This window comes from Triturus cristatus, chromosome 11, assembly GCF_964204655.1.
Source record: "Triturus cristatus chromosome 11, aTriCri1.1, whole genome shotgun sequence".
NCBI classification, from domain to species: Eukaryota; Metazoa; Chordata; class Amphibia; order Caudata; family Salamandridae; genus Triturus; species Triturus cristatus.
The window spans coordinates 1,139,614,720-1,139,622,669 of record NC_140594.1 but is presented as its reverse complement, the minus strand read 5'-3'; the positions used below and the strand labels follow the sequence as shown (position 1 = coordinate 1,139,622,669).

The 7,950-nt window shown below is 44.9% G+C and overlaps 4 non-coding genes across 4 annotated transcripts; all 4 read right to left on the bottom strand.

The window, feature by feature from the left end:
- Positions 1 to 627: 627 nt before the first annotated feature.
- Positions 628 to 699, bottom strand: TRNAG-CCC (transfer RNA glycine (anticodon CCC)). The gene has a single exon. It is a non-coding gene; the product is annotated as a tRNA-Gly (tRNA).
- Positions 700 to 2,218: 1,519 nt separating this feature from the next.
- On the bottom strand, positions 2,219 to 2,290 carry TRNAG-CCC (transfer RNA glycine (anticodon CCC)). Its single transcript has one exon. It is a non-coding gene; the product is annotated as a tRNA-Gly (tRNA).
- Positions 2,291 to 5,409: 3,119 nt separating this feature from the next.
- On the bottom strand, positions 5,410 to 5,481 carry TRNAG-CCC (transfer RNA glycine (anticodon CCC)). Its single transcript has one exon. It is a non-coding gene; the product is annotated as a tRNA-Gly (tRNA).
- A 1,519-nt stretch (positions 5,482 to 7,000) lies between these two features.
- TRNAG-CCC (transfer RNA glycine (anticodon CCC)) lies at positions 7,001 to 7,072 on the bottom strand. Its single transcript has one exon. It is a non-coding gene; the product is annotated as a tRNA-Gly (tRNA).
- Positions 7,073 to 7,950: the final 878 nt, after the last annotated feature.

The following is a 7,950-nucleotide window of genomic DNA, read 5'->3' as shown; positions in this document are numbered from 1 at the left end:
AGATCTACCCGGTGAGGGCTTGCCCGGTGTGAGGCTTTTGAGCGTTTGGGAGCGTTCGGGACGTGAGAGGACGCTGGACAGGAAATGTTGCCATCTTGAAATATCCAACCTTCCTGCTGTCGTGAGAGGCTCTTTCCATGGACATCTGCCTCTTGGAGTCCTCTCAACTTGCTCTCTGATATAACATTTTGTGAGCTGCAGTTACATCCGATGGCTACAAGGTGGCGCTGCATTCAGGTGAGAGAACAAGTGTGCACAAAATCGTTGGGGACTTTTGCCAGATTCATCGGTGGATCTTGCCTACTTTTATTCACATGCTAGATATTGCCTAGAAATGCTTTTTAATATAGAGATGCTAGAGTTAGAATGTCTGGTCGGGGTTCAGCCCTTTCATTGTCTACCGCCCGCAACATATTTATTACCAGCACATGTGAGTGGTGACTCTGTTTTTTGGAAAATAGCATCTAATAGGACAATGAATTTAGCAGATGGGGCGATCGAGATGCCTGCCTAAGTATTTCATTTTTTTTTTAATTTAACGTCTGATTAATCTGTTCATGATATTTCCGTTTTGTGACATGTTGCATTAACACAAATCCTGCTTGGAGAACATATAAAAATTTGCACTGCATTGGCCGGGAATCGAACCCGGGTCAACTGCTTGGGAAGCAGCTATGCTCACCACTATACCACCAACACCCTATGATGTGGTTGCTCTCGGTTCTAAAGATTACAACCCCGAGTTCAATGACTATCTTGCACCAGTTTCAATGGTGCATTTGGTTTAGATACCAACATGAAAAGCAGTAGAAAGTTTCTTGTAGAGGGTAAGGAACTGGGGATTGGAACCAAGGCCAAATCTGTGCAGAAGAGAAGAAATGGAAAGCAGTAGTACAAATAGTGGAAATGAACATATTTAGGCAGCATTGGAAGCAAAGCAGCGAAGAGAAAGAGAGTGCCTTCCATGAAATGCCCAGGAGAATGATAAGAGCAGAACGAAAAGGCAAGAATGACATTCAAAGCAGGCCCAGAAAAACGTGTGACGGTCCCACCAGTCATTTATGCTTATAATTGGGTATCTTTACTTTCAAAGTATGGGGTTGATCCTTTGGCGATCACTCGCTTGTATTTCAGCAGAGACAGATAGTTGAGAAGTCTTTTCTCACATAGCTAGCAAAAGCCTGCGCTTTTCCTTGCTGGTAGCGTGGAAATGACAGATTGGTTCTCAGAAGAAAAAACAAGAAATATTATAGCAGAGGATGGTTTCGATCCATCGACCTCTGGGTTATGGGCGCAGCACGCTTCCGCTGCGCCACTCTGCTCCCTTGTAAAAGTGTTTTCTTTATGCAGAGGAGGAGCTTTCAGCGAAGTGGCGAGGCATTGGTGGGTCTCGCTCCTCATTTGCCTAAGCATGCTGCAATGTATGCTGGGTGCAGAAAATCTTCATCTTCTCGTCTCACAGTCAGTCATAACTGAAAGTGCAGACCCTCTTGGGAACTAGCAGTTTCAGGCCTTTACCAAGATAGCAGCTCTCTAACCCTCTCCTCTCTCTTTGATCCTAGCGCTAGCATGCTCAGGATTTGATTTTAACTGGGAGCCAGAGATCTACCCGGTGAGGGCTTGCCCGGTGTGAGGCTTTTGAGCGTTTGGGAGCGTTGAGGACGTTGGACAGGAAATGTTGCCATCTTGAAATATCCAACCTTCCTGCTGTCGTGAGAGGCTCTTTCCATGGACATCTGCCTCTTGGAGTCCTCTCAACTTGCTCTCTGATATAACATTTTGTGAGCTGCAGTTACATCCGATGGCTACAAGGTGGCGCTGCATTCAGGTGAGAGAACAAGTGTGCACAAAATCGTTGGGGACTTTTGCCAGATTCATCGGTGGATCTTGCCTACTTTTATTCACATGCTAGATATTGCCTAGAAATGCTTTTTAATATAGAGATGCTAGAGTTAGAATGTCTGGTCGGGGTTCAGCCCTTTCATTGTCTACCGCCCGCAACATATTTATTACCAGCACATGTGAGTGGTGACTCTGCTTTTTGGAAAATAGCATCTAATAGGACAATGAATGTAGCAGATGGGGCGATCGAGATGCCTGCCTAAGTATTTCATTTTTTTTTTAATTTAACGTCTGATTAATCTGTTCATGATATTTCCGTTTTGTGACATGTTGCATTAAAACAAATCCTGCTTGGAGAACATATAAAAATTTGCACTGCATTGGCCGGGAATCGAACCCAGGTCAACTGCTTGGGAAGCAGCTATGCTCACCACTATACCACCAACGCCCTATGATGTGGTTGCTCTCGGTTCTAAAGATTACAACCCCGAGTTCAATGACTATCTTGCACCAGTTTCAATGGTGCATTTGGTTTAGATACCAACATGAAAAGCAGTAGAAAGTTTCTTGTAGAGGGTAAGGAACTGGGGATTGAAACCAAGGCCAAATCTGTGCAGAAGAGAAGAAATGGAAAGCAGTAGTACAAATAGTGGAAATGAACATATTTAGGCAGCATTGGAAGCAAAGCAGCGAAGAGAAAGAGAGTGCCTTCCATGAAATGCCCAGGAGAATGATAAGAGCAGAACGAAAAGGCAAGAATGACATTCAAAGCATGCCCAGAAAAACGTGTGACGGTCCCACCAGTCATTTATGCTTATAATTGGGTATCTTTACTTTCAAAGTATGGGGTTGATCCTTTGGCGATCACTCTCTTGTATTTCAGCAGAGACAGATAGTTGAGAAGTCTTTTCTCACATAGCTAGCACAAGCCTGCGCTTTTCCTTGCTGGTAGCGTGGAAATGACAGATTGGTTCTCAGAAGAAAAAACAAGAAATATTATAGCAGAGGATGGTTTTGATCCATCGACCTCTGGGTTATGGGCCCAGCACGCTTCCGCTGCGCCACTCTGCTCCCTTGTAAAAGTGTTCTCTTTATGCAGAGGAGGAGCTTTCAGCGAAGTGGCGAGGGATTGGTGGGTCTCGCTCCTCATTTGCCTAAGCATGCTGCAATGTATGCTGGGTGCAGAAAATCTTCATCTTCTCGTCTCACAGTCAGTCATAACTGAAAGTGCAGACCCTCTTGGGAACTAGCAGTTTCAGGCCTTTACCAAGATAGCAGCTCTCTAACCCTCTCCTCTCTCTTTGATCCTAGCGCTAGCATGCTCAGGATTTGATTTTAACTGGGAGCCAGAGATCTACCCGGTGAGGGCGAGGCTTTTGAGCGTTTGGGAGCGTTCGGGACGTGAGAGGACGCTGGACAGGAAATGTTGCCATCTTGAAATATCCAACCTTCCTGCTGTCGTGAGAGGCTCTTTCCATGGACATCTGCCTCTTGGAGTCCTCTCAACTTGCTCTCTGATATAACATTTTGTGAGCTGCAGTTACATCCGATGGCTACAAGGTGGCGCTGCATTCAGGTGAGAGAACAAGTGTGCACAAAATCGTTGGGGACTTTTGCCAGATTCATCGGTGGATCTTGCCTACTTTTATTCACATGCTAGATATTGCCTAGAAATGCTTTTTAATATAGAGATGCTAGAGTTAGAATGTCTGGTCGGGGTTCAGCCCTTTCATTGTCTACCGCCCGCAACATATTTATTACCAGCACATGTGAGTGGTGACTCTGCTTTTTGGAAAATAGCATCTAATAGGACAATGAATTTAGCAGATGGGGCGATCGAGATGCCTGCCTAAGTATTTCATTTTTTTTTTAATTTAACGTCTGATTAATCTGTTCATGATATTTCCGTTTTGTGACATGTTGCATTAAAACAAATCCTGCTTGGAGAACATATACAAATTTGCACTGTATTGGCTGGGAATCGAACCCGGGTCAACTGCTTGGGAAGCAGCTATGCTCACCACTATACCACCAATGCCCTATGATGTGGTTGCTCTCGGTTCTAAAGATTACAACCCCGAGTTCAATGACTATCTTGCACCAGTTTCAATGGTGCATTTGGTTTAGATACCAACATGAAAAGCAGTAGAAAGTTTCTTGTAGAGGGTAATGAACTGGGGATTGGAACCAAGGCCAAATCTGTGCAGAAGAGAAGAAATGGAAAGCAGTAGTACAAATAGTGGAAATGAACATATTTAGGCAGCATTGGAAGCAAAGCAGCGAAGAGAAAGAGAGTGCCTTCCATGAAATGCCCAGGAGAATGATAAGAGCAGAACGAAAAGGCAAGAATGACATTCAAAGGAGGCCCAGAAAAACGTGTGACGGTCCCACCAGTCATTTATGCTTATAATTGGGTATCTTTACTTTCAAAGTATGGGGTTGATCCTTTGGCGATCACTCGCTTGTATTTCAGCAGAGACAGATAGTTGAGAAGTCTTTTCTCACATAGCTAGCACAAGCCTGCGCTTTTCCTTGCTGGTAGCGTGGAAATGACAGATTGGTTCTCAGAAGAAAAAACAAGAAATATTATAGCAGAGGATGCTTTCGATCCATCGACCTCTGGGTTATGGGCGCAGCACGCTTCAGCTGCGCCACTCTGCTCCCTTGTAAAAGTGTTCTCTTTATGCAGAGGAGGAGCTTTCAGCGAAGTGGCGAGGGATTGGTGGGTCTCGCTCCTCATTTGCCTAAGCATGCTGCAATGTATGCTGGGTGCAGAAAATCTTCATCTTCTCGTCTCACAGTCAGTCATAACTGAAAGTGCAGACCCTCTTGGGAACTAGCAGTTTCAGGCCTTTACCAAGATAGCAGCTCTCTAACCCTCTCCTCTCTCTTTGATCCTAGCGCTAGCATGCTCAGGATTTGATTTTAACTGGGAGCCAGAGATCTACCCGGTGAGGGCTTGCCCGGTGTGAGGCTTTTGAGCGTTTGGGAGCGTTCGGGACGTGAGAGGACGCTGGACAGGAAATGTTGCCATCTTGAAATATCCAACCTTCCTGCTGTCGTGAGAGGCTCTTTCCATGGACATCTGCCTCTTGGAGTCCTCTCAACTTGCTCTCTGATATAACATTTTGTGAGCTGCAGTTACATCCGATGGCTACAAGGTGGCGCTGCATTCAGGTGAGAGAACAAGTGTGCACAAAATCGTTGGGGACTTTTGCCAGATTCATCGGTGGATCTTGCCTACTTTTATTCACATGCTAGATATTGCCTAGAAATGCTTTTTAATATAGAGATGCTAGAGTTAGAATGTCTGGTCGGGGTTCAGCCCTTTCATTGTCTACCGCCCGCAACATATTTATTACCAGCACATGTGAGTGGTGACTCTGCTTTTTGGAAAATAGCATCTAATAGGACAATGAATTTAGCAGATGGGGCGATCGAGATGCCTGCCTAAGTATTTCATTTTTTTTTTAATTTAACGTCTGATTAATCTGTTCATGATATTTCCGTTTTGTGACATGTTGCATTAAAACAAATCCTGCTTGGAGAACATATAAAAATTTGCACTGCATTGGCCGGGAATCGAACCCGGGTCAACTGCTTGGGAAGCAGCTATGCTCACCACTATACCACCAACGCCCTATGATGTGGTTGCTCTCGGTTCTAAAGATTACAACCCCGAGTTCAATGACTATCTTGCACCAGTTTCAATGGTGCATTTGGTTTAGATACCAACATGAAAAGCAGTAGAAAGTTTCTTGTAGAGGGTAAGGAACTGGGGATTGGAACCAAGGCCAAATCTGTGCAGAAGAGAAGAAATGGAAAGCAGTAGTACAAATAGTGGAAATGAACATATTTAGGCAGCATTGGAAGCAAAGCAGCGAAGAGAAAGAGAGTGCCTTCCATGAAATGCCCAGGAGAATGATAAGAGCAGAACGAAAAGGCAAGAATGACATTCAAAGCAGGCCCAGAAAAACGTGTGACGGTCCCACCAGTCATTTATGCTTATAATTGGGTATCTTTACTTTCAAAGTATGGGGTTGATCCTTTGGCGATCACTCGCTTGTATTTCAGCAGAGACAGATAGTTGAGAAGTCTTTTCTCACATAGCTAGCAAAAGCCTGCGCTTTTCCTTGCTGGTAGCGTGGAAATGACAGATTGGTTCTCAGAAGAAAAAACAAGAAATATTATAGCAGAGGATGGTTTCGATCCATCGACCTCTGGGTTATGGGCGCAGCACGCTTCCGCTGCGCCACTCTGCTCCCTTGTAAAAGTGTTCTCTTTATGCAGAGGAGGAGCTTTCAGCGAAGTGGCGAGGGATTGGTGGGTCTCGCTCCTCATTTGCCTAAGCATGCTGCAATGTATGCTGGGTGCAGAAAATCTTCATCTTCTCGTCTCACAGTCAGTCATAACTGAAAGTGCAGACCCTCTTGGGAACTAGCAGTTTCAGGCCTTTACCAAGATAGCAGCTCTCTAACCCTCTCCTCTCTCTTTGATCCTAGCGCTAGCATGCTCAGGATTTGATTTTAACTGGGAGCCAGAGATCTACCCGGTGAGGGCTTGCCCGGTGTGAGGCTTTTGAGCGTTTGGGAGCGTTGAGGACGTTGGACAGGAAATGTTGCCATCTTGAAATATCCAACCTTCCTGCTGTCGTGAGAGGCTCTTTCCATGGACATCTGCCTCTTGGAGTCCTCTCAACTTGCTCTCTGATATAACATTTTGTGAGCTGCAGTTACATCCGATGGCTACAAGGTGGCGCTGCATTCAGGTGAGAGAACAAGTGTGCACAAAATCGTTGGGGACTTTTGCCAGATTCATCGGTGGATCTTGCCTACTTTTATTCACATGCTAGATATTGCCTAGAAATGCTTTTTAATATAGAGATGCTAGAGTTAGAATGTCTGGTCGGGGTTCAGCCCTTTCATTGTCTACCGCCCGCAACATATTTATTACCAGCACATGTGAGTGGTGACTCTGCTTTTTGGAAAATAGCATCTAATAGGACAATGAATGTAGCAGATGGGGCGATCGAGATGCCTGCCTAAGTATTTCATTTTTTTTTTAATTTAACGTCTGATTAATCTGTTCATGATATTTCCGTTTTGTGACATGTTGCATTAAAACAAATCCTGCTTGGAGAACATATAAAAATTTGCACTGCATTGGCCGGGAATCGAACCCGGGTCAACTGCTTGGGAAGCAGCTATGCTCACCACTATACCACCAACGCCCTATGATGTGGTTGCTCTCGGTTCTAAAGATTACAACCCCGAGTTCAATGACTATCTTGCACCAGTTTCAATGGTGCATTTGGTTTAGATACCAACATGAAAAGCAGTAGAAAGTTTCTTGTAGAGGGTAAGGAACTGGGGATTGAAACCAAGGCCAAATCTGTGCAGAAGAGAAGAAATGGAAAGCAGTAGTACAAATAGTGGAAATGAACATATTTAGGCAGCATTGGAAGCAAAGCAGCGAAGAGAAAGAGAGTGCCTTCCATGAAATGCCCAGGAGAATGATAAGAGCAGAACGAAAAGGCAAGAATGACATTCAAAGCATGCCCAGAAAAACGTGTGACGGTCCCACCAGTCATTTATGCTTATAATTGGGTATCTTTACTTTCAAAGTATGGGGTTGATCCTTTGGCGATCACTCTCTTGTATTTCAGCAGAGACAGATAGTTGAGAAGTCTTTTCTCACATAGCTAGCACAAGCCTGCGCTTTTCCTTGCTGGTAGCGTGGAAATGACAGATTGGTTCTCAGAAGAAAAAACAAGAAATATTATAGCAGAGGATGGTTTCGATCCATCGACCTCTGGGTTATGGGCCCAGCACGCTTCCGCTGCGCCACTCTGCTCCCTTGTAAAAGTGTTCTCTTTATGCAGAGGAGGAGCTTTCAGCGAAGTGGCGAGGGATTGGTGGGTCTCGCTCCTCATTTGCCTAAGCATGCTGCAATGTATGCTGGGTGCAGAAAATCTTCATCTTCTCGTCTCACAGTCAGTCATAACTGAAAGTGCAGACCCTCTTGGGAACTAGCAGTTTCAGGCCTTTACCAAGATAGCAGCTCTCTAACCCTCTCCTCTCTCTTTGATCCTAGCGCTAGCATGCTCAG